Consider the following 15420-nt stretch of genomic DNA (forward strand, 5'->3'; position numbering starts at 1 on the left):
TATGAGACCAGTCACCACCGGTATATGTCCTGTCACCCCCAGTATGAGACCAGTCTCTCCCAGTATATGTCCTGTCACCCCCCAGTATGAGACCAGTCACCCTCATTATATGTCCTGTCACCCCCAGTATGAGACCAGTCACCCCAGTATATGTCCTGTCACCCCCAGTATGAGACCAGTCACCCCCAGTATATGTCCTGTCACCCCCAGTATGAGACCAGTCACCCCCAGTATATGTCCTGTCACCCCCAGTATGACCAGTCTCTCCCAGTATGAGACCAGTCACCCCAGTATATGTCTTGTCAACCCCCAGTATGAGACCAGTCTCTCCCAGTATATGTCCTGTCACCCCCAGTATGAGACCAGTCACCCCAGTATATGTCCTGTCACCCCCCAGTATGAGACCAGTCACTCCCAGTATATGTCCTGTCACCCCCCAGTATGAGACCTGTCACCCCCAGTATATGACCAGTCACCACCGGTATATGTCCTGTCACCCCCAGTATGAGACCAGTCTCTCCCAGTACATGTCCTGTCACCCCCCAGTATGAGACCAGTCACCCCTAGTATGAGCCTAGTCACCCTCATTATATGTCCTGTCACCCCCAGTATATGTCCTGTCACCCCCAGTATGAGACCAGTCACCCCCAGTATATGTCCTGTCACCCCCAGTATGAGACCAGTCACCCCCAGTATATGTCCTGTCACCCCCAGTATGACCAGTCTCTCCCAGTATGAGACCAGTCACCCCAGTATATGTCTTGTCAACCCCCAGTATGAGACCAGTCTCTCGCAGTATATGTCCTGTCACCCCCAGTATGAGACCAGTCACCCCAGTATATGTCCTGTCACCCCCCAGTATGAGACCAGTCACTCCCAGTATATGTCCTGTCACCCCCCAGTATGAGACCTGTCACCCCCAGTATATGTCCTGTCACCCCCAGTATGAGACCAGTCTCTCCCAGTATATGTCCTGTCACCCCCCAGTATGAGACCAGTCACCCCCCAGTATGAGACCAGTCACTCCCAGTATATGTCCTGTCACCCCCCAGTATGAGACCTGTCACCCCCAGTATATGTCCTGTCACCACCGGTATATGTCCTGTCACCCCCAGTATATGTCCTGTCACCCCCAGTATATGTCCTGTCACCCCCAGTATGAGACAAGTTACCCCCAGTATATGTCCTGTCACCCGCAGTATGACCAGAATCTCCCAGTATATGTCCTGTCACCCCCCAGTATGAGACCATTCACCCCCAGTATATGTCCTGTCACCCCCAGTATGAGCCCAGTCTCTCCCAGTATGAGCCCAGTCACCCTCAGTATATGTCCTGTCACTCCCAGTATGAGACCAGTCACCCCCAGTATATGTCCTGTCACCCCCAGTATATGTCCTGTCACCCCCAGTATGACCAGTCTCTCCCAGTATGAGACCAGTCACCCCAGTATATGTCCTGTCAACCCCCAGTATGAGACCAGTCTCTCCCAGTATGACCAGTCTCTCCCAGTATGAGACCAGTCACCCCCAGTATATGTCCTGTCACCCCCCAGTATGAGACCAGTCACTCCCAGTATATGACCTGTCACCCCCCAGTATGAGACCTGTCACCCCCAGTATATGTCCTGTCACCCCCAATATATGTCCTGTCACCCCCAGTATGAGACCAGTTACCCCCAGTATATGTCCTGTCACCCCCAGTATGATCAGAATCTCCCAGTATATGTCCTGTCACCCCCCAGTATGAGACCATTCACCCCCAGTATATGTCCTGTCACCCCCAGTATGAGAACAGTCTCTCCCAGTATATGTCCTGTCACCCCCCAGTATGAGACCAGTCACCCCCAGTATGAGACCAGTCACCCCCAGTATGAGACCAGTCTCTCCCAGTATATGTCCTGTCACCCCCCAGTATGAGACCAGTCACCACCGGTATATGTCCTGTCACCCCCCAGTATGAGACCAGTCACCCCCAGTATGAGACCAGTCACCCCCAGTATGAGACCAGTCACTCCCAGTATGAGACCAGTCACTCCCAGTATGAGACCAGTCACCCCCAGTATGAGACCAGTCACCCCCAGTATATGTCCTGTCACCCCCAGTATATGTCCTGTCACCCCCAGTATAACTAACCAGTCACCATCAGTATGAGACCAGTCACCCCCAGTATATGTCCTGTCACCCCCAGTATGAGACCAGTCACCCCCAGTATATGTCCTGTCACCCCGAGTATGAGACCAGTCACCCCCAGTATAACTAACCAGTCACCATCAGTATGAACTATAACCCCCAGTATGAGCCCATTCACCCCCAGTATATGTCCTGTCACCCCCAGTATGACCAGTATCTCCCAGTATGAGACCAGTCACCCCCAGTATATGTCCTGTCACCCCCCAGTATATGTCCTGTCACCCCCCAGTATGAGACCAGTCACTCCCAGTATGAGACCTGTCACCCCCCAGTATGAGACCTATCACCCCCAGTATATGTCCTGTCACCCCCAATATATGTCCTGTCACCCCCAGTATGAGACCAGTTACCCCCAGTATATGTCCTGTCACCCCCAGTATGATCAGAATCTCCCAGTATATGTCCTGTCACCCCCCAGTATGAGACCATTCACCCCCAGTATGAGAACAGTCTGTCCCAGTATATGTCCTGTCACCCCCCCCAGTATGAGCCCAGTCACCCCCCCAGTATGAGCCCAGTCACCCCCCCAGTATGAGCCCGGTCACCCCCCCAGTATGAGCCCAGTCACCCCCCCAGTATGAGCCCAGTCACCCCCAGTATGAGCCCAGTCAACCCCAGTATGAGCCCAGTCACCCCCAGTATATGTCCTGTCACCCCCAGTATGAGACCAGTCACCCCCAGTATGAGACCAGTCTCTCCCAGTATATGTCCTGTCACCCCCAGTATGAGACCAGTCTCTCCCAGTATATGTCCTGTCACCCCCCAGTATGAGACCAGTCACCACCGGTATATGTCCTGTCACCCCCCAGTATGAGACCAGTCACCCCCCAGTATGAGACCAGTCACCCCCCAGTATGAGACCAGTCACCCCCCAGTATGAGACCAGTCACCCCCCAGTATGAGACCAGTCACCCCCAGTATGAGACCAGTCACCCCCAGTATATGTCCTGTCACCCCCCAGTATGAGACCAGTCACCACCGGTATATGTCCTGTCACCCCCCAGTATGAGCCCAGTCTCTCCCAGTATGAGACCAGTCTCTCCCAGTATGAGCCCAGTCTCTCCCAGTATGAGACCAGTCTCTCCCAGTATGAGACCAGTCTCTCCCAGTATGAGACCAGTCTCTCCCAGTATGAGACCAGTCTCTCCCAGTATGAGACCAGTCTCTCCCAGTATGAGACCAGTCTCTCCCAGTATGAGACCAGTCACCCCCAGTATGAGACCAGTCACCCCCAGTATATGTCCTGTATATGTCCTGTCACCCCCAGTATATGTCCTGTCACCCCGAGTATGAGACCAGTCACCCCCAGTATAACTAACCAGTCACCATCAGTATGAACTATAACCCCCAGTATGAGCCCAGTCACCCCCAGTATATGTCCTGTCACCCCCAGTATATGTCACCAGTCTCTCCCAGTATGAGACCAGTCACCCCCAGTATATGTCCTGTCACCCCCAGTATGACTAGTCTCTCCCAGTATATGTCCTGTCACCCCCAGTATGAGACCAGTCACCCCTAGTATGAGACCAGTCACCCCCAGTATATGTCCTGTCACCCCCAGTATGACCAGTCTCTCCCAGTGTATGTCCTGTCACCCCCAGCATATGTCCAGTCACCCCCAGTATATGTCCTGTCACCCCCAGTATGAGAACAGTCTCTCCCAGTATATGTCCTGTCACCCCCCAGTATGAGACCAGTCACCCCCAGTATGAGACCAGTCACCCCCAGTATGAGACCAGTCTCTCCCAGTATATGTCCTGTCACCCCCCAGTATGAGACCAGTCACCACCGGTATATGTCCTGTCACCCCCCAGTATGAGACCAGTCACCCCCAGTATGAGACCAGTCACCCCCAGTATGAGACCAGTCACTCCCAGTATGAGACCAGTCACTCCCAGTATGAGACCAGTCACCCCCAGTATGAGACCAGTCACCCCCAGTATATGTCCTGTCACCCCCAGTATATGTCCTGTCACCCCCAGTATAACTAACCAGTCACCATCAGTATGAGACCAGTCACCCCCAGTATATGTCCTGTCACCCCCAGTATGAGACCAGTCACCCCCAGTATATGTCCTGTCACCCCGAGTATGAGACCAGTCACCCCCAGTATAACTAACCAGTCACCATCAGTATGAACTATAACCCCCAGTATGAGCCCATTCACCCCCAGTATATGTCCTGTCACCCCCAGTATGACCAGTATCTCCCAGTATGAGACCAGTCACCCCCAGTATATGTCCTGTCACCCCCCAGTATATGTCCTGTCACCCCCCAGTATGAGACCAGTCACTCCCAGTATGAGACCTGTCACCCCCCAGTATGAGACCTATCACCCCCAGTATATGTCCTGTCACCCCCAATATATGTCCTGTCACCCCCAGTATGAGACCAGTTACCCCCAGTATATGTCCTGTCACCCCCAGTATGATCAGAATCTCCCAGTATATGTCCTGTCACCCCCCAGTATGAGACCATTCACCCCCAGTATGAGAACAGTCTGTCCCAGTATATGTCCTGTCACCCCCCCCAGTATGAGCCCAGTCACCCCCCCAGTATGAGCCCAGTCACCCCCCCAGTATGAGCCCGGTCACCCCCCCAGTATGAGCCCAGTCACCCCCCCAGTATGAGCCCAGTCACCCCCAGTATGAGCCCAGTCAACCCCAGTATGAGCCCAGTCACCCCCAGTATATGTCCTGTCACCCCCAGTATGAGACCAGTCACCCCCAGTATGAGACCAGTCTCTCCCAGTATATGTCCTGTCACCCCCAGTATGAGACCAGTCTCTCCCAGTATATGTCCTGTCACCCCCCAGTATGAGACCAGTCACCACCGGTATATGTCCTGTCACCCCCCAGTATGAGACCAGTCACCCCCCAGTATGAGACCAGTCACCCCCCAGTATGAGACCAGTCACCCCCCAGTATGAGACCAGTCACCCCCCAGTATGAGACCAGTCACCCCCAGTATGAGACCAGTCACCCCCAGTATATGTCCTGTCACCCCCCAGTATGAGACCAGTCACCACCGGTATATGTCCTGTCACCCCCCAGTATGAGCCCAGTCTCTCCCAGTATGAGACCAGTCTCTCCCAGTATGAGCCCAGTCTCTCCCAGTATGAGACCAGTCTCTCCCAGTATGAGACCAGTCTCTCCCAGTATGAGACCAGTCTCTCCCAGTATGAGACCAGTCTCTCCCAGTATGAGACCAGTCTCTCCCAGTATGAGACCAGTCTCTCCCAGTATGAGACCAGTCACCCCCAGTATGAGACCAGTCACCCCCAGTATATGTCCTGTATATGTCCTGTCACCCCCAGTATATGTCCTGTCACCCCGAGTATGAGACCAGTCACCCCCAGTATAACTAACCAGTCACCATCAGTATGAACTATAACCCCCAGTATGAGCCCAGTCACCCCCAGTATATGTCCTGTCACCCCCAGTATATGTCACCAGTCTCTCCCAGTATGAGACCAGTCACCCCCAGTATATGTCCTGTCACCCCCAGTATGACTAGTCTCTCCCAGTATATGTCCTGTCACCCCCAGTATGAGACCAGTCACCCCTAGTATGAGACCAGTCACCCCCAGTATATGTCCTGTCACCCCCAGTATGACCAGTCTCTCCCAGTGTATGTCCTGTCACCCCCAGCATATGTCCAGTCACCCCCAGTATATGTCCTGTCACCCCCCAGTATGAGACCAGTCACCCCCAGTATATTTCCTGTCACCACGGGTATATGTCCTGTCACCCCCAGTATGAGACCAGTCTCTTCCAGTATATGTCCTGTCACCCCCAGTATGAGACCAGTCACCTCCAGTATAACTAACCAGTCACCATCAGTATGAACTATAACCCCCAGTATGAGCCCAGTCACCCCCAGTATATGTCCTGTCACCCCCAGTATGACCAGTCTCTCCCAGTATATGTCCTGTCACCCCCAGTATGAGACCAGTCACCTCCAGTATATGTCCTGTCATCCCCAGTATGAGCCCAGTCACCCCCAGTATATGTCCTGTCACCCCCAGTATGACCAGTCTCTCCCAGTGTATGTCTTGTCACCCCCAGTATGACCAGTCTCTCCCAGTGTATGTCCTATCACCCCGAGTATGAGACCAGTCACCCCCAGTATAACTAACCAGTCACCATCAGTATGAACTATAACCCCCAGTATGACCAGTCACCTCCCAGTATGAGACCAGTCTCTCCCAGTATGTACTATATCTCCCAGTATGACCAGTCACCTCCAGTAGGACGTGTAACCGGAGGACAGGAGTTTGGGTGACTTGATGGATCACTAGCTGGTTATAACACCCTGCATGGGCACTCTGATTCCAAACATTAAGTGATTTTCTTAAATAAAAAAAGGTAAAAACATTAAAGCACACCACAACATACATTTGGTCCGCACATTTATTAAGATTATTATGCAAATAGTTAATTGGTGAATAATAAACCAACTTCAGCCTCTCTGCAAGCCGACATACAGGAGAATCACAGGCTTTACATTCACTGGAAGCAGGTGACATCACAACATGTGTCGGTGATGTCACTGGTTGCAAGCCAACTGATAGGCCGGCCTGCCGGGATATTGGTGCAAGTTACAAAATGGCGCTTATCACAAAGCGGCTTCCGCCATCCTTTCACAAGATATTAGAATTTCTCATACATCCTAGAGGATGCTGGGGACTACAAAAGGACCATGGGGTATAGATGGGATCCGCAGGAGACATGGGCACACTATAAGACTTTGAATGGTTGTGAACTGGTTCCTCCCTCTATGCCCCGACTCCAGTTAGACTCTGTGCCCAGAGAGACTGGACACACACTAGGGGAGCTCTCCTGAGTTTCTCTAAAAGACATGTTAGGTTTCTTATACCCCTTTCACATCGCACTAAAAACCCGGTATCGACACGGCATATTGCCGTGTCGAAACGGGTCAGTGTGCAATGTGAAAGCTCCTTTTCAGAATTAGCGGGTCGCCTGACCCGGTAATTCAACCCGGTAAAAAAGAAGGGTTATTACCGGGTTGATTACCGGGTCAGGCGCAGTGTGAATGGGAGCCGTTCCGATGCGACACGGCTCCCATTCACAGCATAGGGAGAGGCGGCGCAGGAGATGAGCTCATCTCCCAGCGCCGCCTCCACCCCAGCCCCTGCTGCTGCTGCGGCCTCCGCTGCTATGGCAACCGACCCGGTATATTGCCGGGTCGGAAAGCCAGCAACAGAGCGCAAATGCCGGATCCCACCCGGTAAGTACACGTTTCTCTTACCGGGTAGGATCTGGCATTTGCGATCTGAATGCAGCATTATTTTCAGGGAGACCTGCTGGCAACAGGCTCCCTTCATCGTGGGACTGAGGGGAGAGAAGCAGACCTACTTCTGTGAGTTTCAAGGCTCTGCTTCTTAGGCTACTGGACACCATTAGCTCCAGAGGGTCTGATCACTTGGTACGCCTAGCTGCTCGTTTCCGGAGCCGCGCCGTCACCCCGCTTGCAGAGCCAGAAGAAAGAAGCCGGGTGAGTATTAGAAGAACAGAAGACTTCAGTGACGGCAGAAGACATCAGAGTCTCAGAGGTACCGCGCAGCGGTCGCGCCGCGCGCCATTGCTCCAACACACAAGCGGCACTACAAGGGTGCAGGGCGCAGGGGGGGCGCCCTGGGCAGCAATAATACCTCATATAAAGGCCTGGCAAAGAGGTATACAGTGCATAGGCACTGTATACTGACCCTCGCCAGTATAAAAAGATAAAAAAATAGCGGGACTGAAGCGCGCCGAGAATGGGGCGTGGCTTAGACCTCACAACTCTACTCAGCGCCATTTTCTCCTCTCTGAGACGCTGGCCCCGCCAAAAACACTGTTAAACTACAAACAGTGTAAAACGAGGGGGGGCACAGTGGTTTAGTGCACTACAGATTCAGCAGCACTAAATATATATATATATATATATATATATATATTAATGAGTGTGTGATTATTGAGTTGTTGTAAGGTCTGTGTTTTCCCTGTCAGATAATGGGAGCTACCCAATATAAGCGATGTTGGTGGGTGTTTTAGTACACGTGTGTCGACATGCGTGAGTGCTCTGCCAAAAACAGCTATGGGAATCCCTCTGTCGGCATTGCCGACTCCTGATGGTACTTGATTCAGGAGATGAAATGTCAGTAATTGTATGCTTTTCTAAAGTAAACACTGTATGGGAGACACAGTCGTATGTGGGCGACCCTGTCGGCACCAACTACTATAACTGGGTGTAAATTAATAAGAATTTACTCACCGGTAATTCTATTTCTCGTAGTCCGTAGTGGATGCTGGGCACTCCGTAAGGACCATGGGGAATAGCGGGCTCCGAAGGAGGCTGGGCACTCTAGAAAGATCTTAGACTACCTGGTGTGCACTGGCTCCTCCCACTATGACCCTCCTCCAAGCCTCAGTTAGGTACTGTGCCCGGACGAGCGTACACAATAAGGAAGGATTTTGAATCCCGGGTAAGACTCATACCAGCCACACCAATCACACTGTACAACTCGTGATATGAAACACAGTTAACAGTATGAAACAATAGAGCCTCTCAACAGATGGCTCAACAATAACCCGATTTAGTTAACCATAACTATGTACAAGTATTGCAGATAAACCGCACTTGGGATGGGCCCCCAGCATCCACTACGGACTACGAGAAATAGAATTACCGGTGAGTAAATTCTTATTTTCTCTAACGTCCTGGTGGATGCTGGGAACTCCGTAAGGACCATGGGGATTATACCAAAGCTCCCAAACGGGCGGGAGAGTGCGGATGACTCTGCAGCACTGAATGAGAGAACTCCAGGTCCTCCTCAGTCAGGGTATCAAATTTGTAGAATTTTTGCAAACGTGTTTGCCCCTGACCAAGTAGCTGCTCGGCAAAGTTGTAAAGCCGAGACCTCTCGGGCAGCCGCCCAAGATGAGCCCACCTTCCTTGTGGAATGGGCATTGACAGATTTTGGCTGTGGCAGGCCTGCCACAGTATGTGCAAGCTGAATTGTACTACAAATCCAACGAGCAATAGTCTGCTTAGAAGCAGGAGCACCCAGCTTGTTAGGTGCATATAGGATAAACAGCGAGTCAGATTTTCTGACTCTAGCCGTTCTGGAAACATATATTTTCAGTGCCCTGACAACGTCTAGCAACTTGGAGTCCTCCAAGTCCCTAGTAGCCTAGGCACCATAATAGGCTGGTTCAGGTGAAACGCTGACACCACCTTTGGGAGAAACTGGGGACGAGTCCTCAATTCTGCCCTATCCATATGGAAAATCAAATAAGGGCTTTTACAAGACAAAGCCGCCAACTTTGATACTCGCCTGGCAGACGCCAAGGCCAATAACATAACCACCTTCCACGTGAGATATTTCAGATCCACGGTTTTTAGTGGTTCAAACCAATGTGATTTTAAGAAACTCAACACCACGTTGAGATCCCAAGGTGCCACAGGAGGCACAAACGGGGGCTGACTCTGCAGCACTCCTTTTATAAATGTCTGAACTTCAGGTACTGAAGCTAGTTCTTTTTGAAAGAAAATCGACAGAGCCGAGATCTGTACCTTAATGGAACCCAATTTAAGGCCCATAGTCACTCCTGCTTGCAGGAAATGCAGAAATCGACCTAGTTGAAATTCCTCTGTTGGGGCCCTTTCGGCCTCACACCATGCAACATATTTTCGCCATATGCGGTGATAATGAGTTGCTGTAACCTCTTTCCTGGCTTTAGTAAGCGTAGGAATGACTTCCTCCGGAATGCCCTTTTCCTTCAGGATCCGGCGTTCAACCGCCATGCCGACAAACGCAGCTGCGGTAAGTCTTGGAACAGACAGGGCCCCTGCTGCCGCAGGTCCTGTCTGAGTGGCAGAGGCCATGGGTCCTCTGATATAAATTCTTGAAGTTCTGGGTACCAAGCTCTTCTTGGCCATCCACGAGTATCGTTCTTACTCCTCGCCTTCTTATTATTCTCAGTACCTTTGGTATGAGAGGCAGAGGGGAGAACACATAAACCGACTGGTACACCCACGGTGTTACCAGAGCGTCCATAGCTATCGCCTGAGGGTCCCTTGACCCGGTGCAATATCTTTTATAGCTTTTTGTTGAGGCGGGACGCCATCATGTCCACCTGTGGCCTTTCCCAATGGTGTACAATCCTATTGGAAGACTTCTGGAGGAAGTCCCCATTCTCCCGGGTGGAGGTCGTGTCTGTTGAGAAGATCTGCTTCCCAGTTGTCCACTTCGGGAATGAACACTGCTGACAGTGCTAACACATGATTTTCCGCCTATCGGAGAATCCTTGTGGCTTCTGCCATCGCCATCCTGCTTCTTGTGCCGCCCTGTTGGTTTACATGGGCGACTGCCGTGATGTTGTCTGATTGGATCAGTACCGGCTGGTTTTGAAGCAGAGGCCTTGCCGGCCTCAGGGCATTGTAAATGGCCCTCAGGTCCAGAATATTTATGTGTAGGGAAATAACCTGACTTGACCAAAGTCCCTGGAAATTTCTTCCCTGTGTGACTGCCTCCCAGCCTCAAAGGCTGGAATCCATGGTCACTAGGACCTAGTCCTGTATGCCGAACCTGCGGCCCTCTTGAAGATGGGCACTCTGCAGCCACCACAGTAGAGATACCCTGGTCCTTGGAGACAGGGTTATCAGCCTATGCATCGGAAGATGCGATCCGGACCACTTGTCCAACAGGTCCCTCTGAAAAGTTCTTGTATGGAACCTGCCTAATGGGATTGCTTCGTAGGAAGCTACCATTTTTCCCAGGACTCGCGTGCAATGATGCACCGCTACCTATTTTGGCTTCAGGAGGTCTCTGACTAGAGATGACAACTCCTTGGCTTTCTCCTCCGGGAGAAACACTATTTCTGGTTTATGTCCAGAACCATCCCCAGGAACAGTAGACGTGTCATAGGAACCAGCTGTGACTTTGGACTGTTTAGAATCCAACCATGCTGTTGTAGCACTTTCCAAAATAGTGCTACCCCGACTACCAACTGCTCCTTGGACTTCGCCCTTATAACGAGATTGTCCAAGTACGGGATAATTACAACTCCCTTTTTTTGAAGGAGTATCAACATTTCGGCCATTACCTTGATAAAACACCCTCGGTGCCATGTACAGTCCAAACGGCAGTGTCTGGACTTGGTAATGGTAATCCTGTACCACAAATCTGAGGTACTCCTGGCGAGGATGGTAAATGGGGACATGCAGGTAAGCATCCTTGATGTCCCAGGATACCATGTAATCCCCCTCGTCCAGGCTTGGAATAACCGCCCTGAGCGATTCCATCTTGAACTTGAATTTTTGTGTTCAAGGATTTTAAATATAAAATGGGTCACACCGAACCATGCGGTTTCGGTACCCCAACCCGTGTGGAATAGTAACCCCGTCCTTGTTGAAGTAGGGGCACCTTGAGTATTACCTGCTGGGAATACCGCTTATTAATTGCCTCTAGCACAGCCTCCCTGCCTGAGGGAGTTGTCAGCAAGGCATATTTTAGGAAACGGCTGGGGGGAGACATCTCGAATTCCAGCTTGTACCCCTGAAATACTACTTGAAAGAAACAAGGATCCACCTGTGAGCGAGCCCACTAATTGCTGAAATTTTTGAGACGGCCCCCCCACCGTACCTGGCTACACCTGTGGAGCACCCGCGTCATGGTGTGGACTCACAGGAGGCGGGGGAAGAATCTTGATTCTGGGAACAGGCTGACTGGTGCAGCTTTTTTCCCTCTTCCCTTGTCTCTGTACAGAAAGGAAGCGCCATTTGACCCGCTTGCTTTTCCGAAGCCGAAAGGACTGTACCTTTGTCTGTGAGGAAACCTGAGGTAAAATTATTTCTTCCCAGCAGTTGCTGTGGATACGAGGTCCCAGAGACCATCCCCAAATAATTCCTCACCCTTATAAGGCTCTCTATGCGCTTTTTAAGTCAGCATCACCTGTCCAGTGACAGGTCTCTAATACCCTCCTGACAGAATGGACATTACATTTATTTGGATGCCAGCCGGCAAAATATCCCTCTGTGCATCCCCCATATATAAGACAACGTCTTTAATATGTTTTTATGTTTGCCAACTAGTATCCCTGTTTGACAGGGTCACCGACCACGCTGCAGCAGCACTATCTGCAGGTCTCAGTCTAGTACCTGAGTGTGTAAATACAGACTTCAGGATAGCCTCCTGTTTTTTATCAACAGGTACCTATTAAAGTGGCCGTATCCTAAGACGGCAGTGCCACCTTTTTTGACAAACGTGTGAGCGCCTTATCCACCCTAGGGGATATCTCCCAGCGTAACTTATCCACCTGGCGGGAAAGGGTACGCCATCAGTAACTTTTTATAAATTACCAGTTTCTTAACGGGGGAACCCACGCTTTCACACACTTCATTTATTCATCTGATGGGGGAACAAAACACTGCCTGTTTTTTCTCCCCAAACCTAAAACCCATTTTTAGAGGTGCTTGGGTTAAAGTCAGAAATGTATAACACATTTTTTATTGCCGGGATCACGTCACGGATGTTCCTAGTGGATTGTGTATATGTCTCCACCTTGTCGACACTGGAGTCAGACTCCGTGTCGACATCTGTGTCTGCCATCTGAGAGAGCGGGCGTTTTTGAGCCCCTGATGGCCTTTGAGACGCCTGGGCAGGCGCGGGCTGCGAAGCCGGCTGTCCCACAGCTGTTACGTCATCCACCCTTTTATGTAAGGAGTTGACACTGTCGGTTGATACCTTTCACCTATCCATCCACTCTGGTGTCGGCCCCACAGGGGGCGACATCACATATATCGGCCTCTGTTCGGTCACCATATAAGCCTCCTCATTCAACATGTCGACACAGCCGTACCGACACACCGCAGACACACAGGGAATGCTCTAAACGAGGACAGGACCCACAAAAGCCCTTTGGGGGGACAGAGTAAGAGTATGCCAGCACACACCAGAGCGCTATATATATACAGGGACTAACTGAGTTATGTCCCTAATAGCTTTTATATAATATACTGTATACAGTGCCAATTTTAATGCCCCCCCTCTCTTTTCCCTCTTACTGTGCAGGGAAGAGCCAGGGAGCTTCCCTCCAGCCGAGCTGTGAGGGAAAAATGGCGCCAGTGTGCTGAGGAGATAGGCTCCGCCCCTTTTTCGCGGCCTATTCTCCCGTTTTTTATGGAATTCTGGCAGGGGTATTTACCTCATATATAGCCCCTGGGGCCATATATTGAGGTATTTTAGCCAGCCAAGGTGTTTTTATTGCTGCCTCAGGGCGCCCCCCCCCAGCGCCCTGCACCCTCAGTGACCGGAGTGTGAAGTGTGTGAGAGGAGCAATGGCGCACAGCTGCAGTGCTGTGCGCTACCTTGGTGAAGACAGAGTCTTCATGCCGCCGATTTTCCGGACCATCTTCTTGCTTCTGGCTCTGTAAGGGGGACGGCGGCGCGGCTCCGGGACCGAACATCAAGGCTGGGCCTGCGGTCGATCCCTCTGGAGCTAATGGTGTCCAGTAGCCTAAGAAGCCCAATCCGGCTGCAAGCAGGCGAGTTCGCTTCTTCTCCCCTTAGTCCCTCGCTGCAGTGAGCCTGTTGCCAGCAGGTCTCACTGAAAATAACAAATTCTAAGACTATAACTTTCTAAGAGCTCAGGAGAGCCCCTAGTGTGCATCCAACCTCGGCCGGGCACGAAATCTAACTGAGGCTTGGAGGAGGGTCATAGTGGGAGGAGCCAGTGCACACCAGGTAGTCTAAGATCTTTCTAGAGTGCCCAGCCTCCTTCGGAGCCCGCTATTCCCCATGGTCCTTACGGAGTTCCCAGCATCCACTAGGACGTTAGAGAAAACATGATTTTGTGATAACCTATACCTGTATATATCTATATATGTACGGTACGGTGGCATTGATATTTCCCTCAGACCCCTCGGGGTTGCAAGAATATTATTATTGCCCGGTTACTATTCCCTGTTGTCGACGAATACTATGTCTTATGTCGACCATAATATTTCCTGGTTAGATCCATAACATTGGCATTCAGTACATGTTCAGACACATGCAGAACACATTAATGTCACTAGGGACCCTGCTGTTCTTGACAATATATATATATATATATATATAGATATAGTTAGACATATATATATATAGAGAGAGAGAGAGATGTGTGCATATGTGTATTTAAATATGTGTATTCATATTACGTTTTCTAATGAATGCTGAAGTAAAGTTATTCCTTATCATGTGCTGGTCGCTCTGTTGATAAAGCTATAAGTCAGCCTGATGAGATGGTCTCAAATCCTCACGAGGAGTCCGAGTGTTTATTCTTTTCCCGCCGTGGATAGAATAAAGTGAAAGTCAACCCCTGGTCTGCACGGGGCCCTGTCACAAAGGATCGTATACAGGAAGCTAAGTGATATTTTAATTATATGCTTTGATGATATTTGGCATTACATACGCATGGGGGAGTGCTTGTATTCAGAAATGGTCGGTTACCTTGTCATCCGATATAATTACCCTGGGGAGAGGTGAGATATTCCTTGAGTTGGGTCTTATCTAGAACATTGCAGCTTGCTGCCGTGCGACTACAAGAGGTATTGAACTCTTGGGTTCGCGGGCCAATTCCATGACCGTCTCGACTACGAGGGCGTTGTGGATTCGCCAAGGGAATGCTGAGGCTGACTCCGAGAAATACTGGAGTATCTTCCCTATGAAGGTGAAACCTGGTTTGGGGATGGCTTTGTTAAGTTGATCTCGGCAGATACCACTGGTAAGTCTACCTTCTTGAGCTATGTTCCCTCGCAGCGGTTGGTGACGCATTTTTTGTAGGATGCAGTCATTTTGACCGGTTGGATACCGTTTGTTTCCCCTTCTTTGCAGGAAAAGGAAGGTGTAAAGGTAAGAGGTCTGCAGCCTTTTTAAAGGTCGCAGAAGGAGATATCGTCCTCTGTTTTCTACCACATCCACCGTATGTCGCTGGGTCTCTCTTGCTGGAGCCCACACCGGTGGGAACTCGTCTAATACTCTTCGGTTAGTCCTAGAATGGACTAGGACCAGTGAGTTAAGAATAGAGTCCAAAGGGGGACATACTGGAGTTCCGGATGATTCCCCTCGCTGATTTTTTAAAACAGATCTTATCAATTCTCCTCTGGACGGGGAGGTAGTGTGCGACGCCATACAAGAGTTGGGTCAGGATCAGGACATTGTCCTGCTGTCCCTGTCACAAAAATA

Source organism: Pseudophryne corroboree, chromosome 7, assembly GCF_028390025.1.
Source record: "Pseudophryne corroboree isolate aPseCor3 chromosome 7, aPseCor3.hap2, whole genome shotgun sequence".
Classification (NCBI taxonomy): domain Eukaryota; kingdom Metazoa; phylum Chordata; class Amphibia; order Anura; family Myobatrachidae; genus Pseudophryne; species Pseudophryne corroboree.